Source organism: Mandrillus leucophaeus, unplaced genomic scaffold, assembly GCF_000951045.1.
Source record: "Mandrillus leucophaeus isolate KB7577 unplaced genomic scaffold, Mleu.le_1.0 Scaffold405, whole genome shotgun sequence".
Taxonomy (NCBI): Eukaryota; Metazoa; Chordata; class Mammalia; order Primates; family Cercopithecidae; genus Mandrillus; species Mandrillus leucophaeus.
In genome coordinates this window covers 5,333-9,024 of record NW_012104310.1, presented here as the reverse complement: position 1 = coordinate 9,024, position 3,692 = coordinate 5,333, and positions in this window count along the sequence as shown.

The following is a 3,692-nucleotide window of genomic DNA, read 5'->3' as shown; positions in this document are numbered from 1 at the left end:
CAGGTGCTAACGAAAAAAGAAAAGGGTGGGGAGAGGAAGGAGCGTTTGGTACTCAAATGATCTCCCAATGCAAAACCCACAGCCAGTACACCTGGGCTCAGCACTGCTGCCTACCAGCACACCAAACAGCCAATCTTGCAATCATGGGCTTGCTGGCCTTATCCAAGCCATAGACTAATGACTTTACTGGATATGGACCTCAACCCTAGAGACACTGACTCGCACTCCCCAGAGGAAGAGGCAACTACTTCTGAGAAAGGCCACTAAGCTCCCTAATGTTTTCCCATAAGTACCCAGAAAGTCTGCACCACAGGTGACTGTACAGAAAGCTCCAATTTCACCTAGATACAAACTCAAAATATGCTCAAGGAATTTGTGCAGAGATAGAAACAAAGAAAGAAAGAAAGAGGGAAAAATGCCACAAGACAGAAAAGGTAGGGCAGTGGCAGCAGGAGATAATTTTGGTCTATTGAGTCTGGGTTATAAACCTAGCTTTCTTTCCCTGTACCACTCTGCTTACTATGTCTCTGTTGCAATAAAGATCCTAATCCTTGAGGTTATAGAGAAACACCTATGTTACCTTTATGGCACTGTGGTACCCCATGGCACCATTAATTCAAACTCAATTTAAGCCCAGGCTCTTTAAACCATATAAATCAACCATTATAAGGCTGTGGGGGAAACCCCCAACCTTGATGATACTAATTTGAAGCTCTCTGAGAGAAAAGGCTTATAAATATCATCATGGTAAAGAGGATCCCTCTCCACCACCCCACCAGCACCAAATATGTCCAGTGACCACCACCACTTAAAAAAAAAAAAAAGAAAAGAAAGAAAGAAAAGAAATTTAAAAAAGCAAAGAAAAAAAAAATCCTGGATATGGAGGGAAACCAACAACAACAACAACAACAAAAAAAAACCCTAAAACAAAGATCTGCAATTTGACCCAATTGGGAATTCAAAATATAGTGAAAGCATTTATATAGCCAAGATAAAGGGGCACTGATTGGCTTTTGTGCCTCTACAGTATAGATTCTTAATTAACTTTAATACCTGCTGAAATCCAGCAATTGGCAAACCTTCATGGCTTTAACTGGCACTAGGGCTCAGATTACAGTTATGACTAGGGATTATACTAAATTTAAACATGGTATCCCTCATAATATTAGAGGAGTTATGGAATATAGGATAGAGGACAAAGAGATATGGCTCATCTTAACCATCATAATTACTGTCTTGCCTAAATTTCCCATCACGGTCATAGCAATCATTGCCCTAAAATATCCCATAATGGACATGGATGCTCTGACTCAATTAAAAATAAATGGAAATTAGATTAAATCTTGACACTTATAAATTGGCTTGACAAAATGGGAACTCATGACTCCTCTGCCTCCACCCCAAATTAAAATAATTATTAACATGGCTCAAAGTAATTTAAAACAGGGGTTTTGAGGATTAAAATTTGTTATATGACAGCTATAGAGTGCAAGGGTGATTATTCCCACTACTTCTCCATTTAACAACCCAATCTGGCCTATTTAGCCTGTTCTTAAACCTGGAACAAATAAATAGTGCAGCACACTAGACTGCTACAACCTTAATGCCATGGTCCCATACAATTCAGGCCCTTATTCCCAACAAACTGAGTATTGAAACTTCTGACTCCATCCAATCAGCAACTGATAGATATTTTGCTACTACGAATTAGGCTAATATGATCCATTGGGTGCCAATGTCAACAGCTTAGCAGTCAGTTTGCTTTTACCTCCCACAAGACACAATGTATTTTTACCAGGCTACTCAAGGGCTACCTCAGCAGTCTTGCCACTGCACACAGCCTTTGCAGGCAAGATCTTAATGACATCCACCTTTCTCCAGGAGCACAGGTATATTACATTGATGATATCCTTTTCCAGGAAGATTTGTTTGACATATTCATTGAGAACATACAAATACTCACAAAGGAACTCACACAAAAAGGGTGGATCACTATCTCTCACATAGTGCAAAGTCCTGTGACTTCTGTTAAATTCTTGAAAGTTATTTGGTAAACCAAAAGCTGCTCCATCCCTGATACTGTCAAAAAAACAGGTATTAACCCTCTCAGTACCCACAAGGTTAACACAAGTCTAACATCTTTTAGTCTCTTTTGGGTTCTGGAGACAACATATTCTTCTGCAAATTTTCTTTAATCTCACTAATGCTATTACTTACAGACTGCCCATCTTAAAGGGGAACCTTCTCAACAAAAGACTATAGAAGCTCTCCAAAATGAAATCAACAGGCACTCCAGATAGTGCCCTCAGAGACTTCTGCAACCTCATCTCATGCCTCCTGGAGTCTCTGGGCCACCTGTGATGGTCATAAGTTGCTCATGGGCTTTCGATGCCAGAAACTGCCTTTCCTGGCCTTGCACTATACACCATTACAGTGGCAATTACTGGCCACACTGGGCTTTTCCAGAAATAGAGGGTCTCACAGACTTTGAGGCTGTGACCCTCTGTACCCAGCTTCTGTAATGCCTTGTAATACATTGGAGCAGCACCCGCATGAATTTGGCGTGGCTATGAGACCTCTTTGCAACAGGATGGAGTCAAGCTTGGGCCTTCTGGTATATTCTATCTGTAGAAGGTGGTGGCCTCCTATACCATCAGTCCTTTGCCAAAAACCATGGTGCTAGGGGAAGTCATCCCTTTCCTACAGTCCTTGGCTACCTGGAGAGACCCCTGGGATCAACTGAATGAACAGCAATAGAAGGCCATACACTTTACCAATGATCTTGCCACCATTATACATGATAGAGCTCAGTGGAGACTTATTGCTTTTAATTCCTTAACCAAGATGTCCCTGATAAAGAACAGAACCCAAGGGTCAGCACAATGGGCACACTCCAGGCATTCATCTTGGCAATGGATGCCCTGGTCATTTGGCCTCATACGTATATTTTTACAACTCTTAGGCCATTGCCTAAGAGTTGCACTTTAAAGAACTCTGTGAATCTCTTGTTTCACAGATACCCAAATATAAATATATAAACCAAAATAACAGGTTTCTCTACATATCCTAAGACCATAATACAAGGCCTCAACAGGACATTCCTCATCTCATTTGGAGTTCGAGACACTAGATTGTTACCAAGGCACTCATCTTATGTCTCAGAATACACAGTGGAATCTTGAAGAAGGCTTTCCATTCAAATGCAGCCTCCCCAGAGGCCTCAGGTAGTCAGCCCCAGGCAGCTAGTTTAATTGATAAGCCTAATGGGTTTTCAAAGAACTATTTAAGTCACAAGGAGACAAATGTCCCTATACTTACTTGATGTCACCACTGCCACAAGCATTGATTAGCCTCAATTCACACGCCCCGGGAACACCCACTCTCTATATCAATGTCACACAGGTCTCTCAAATGCCTTTACTGGTTATATATGGAGACATACCTAAAGTTAATGTTTTTGGCAACCACCTCAAACCACCCCTTGGTCAGGTGCCTACTTTGCTTCCTAGGAAGGCACTTCTCCTAATCCCTAAAAGTCTCAGTTATCATCAAGATTTAAACTGATGTCAAAGCATCAAGTGATCAATTGTAGCATAAAGCCAAAAATTAAGGCTTGATATCTCATAAAATAGGTCTCTAATGGCCTAACTACAAGTTCTCCTCCCCACTCTACTCCCACTGATCAGGTACCC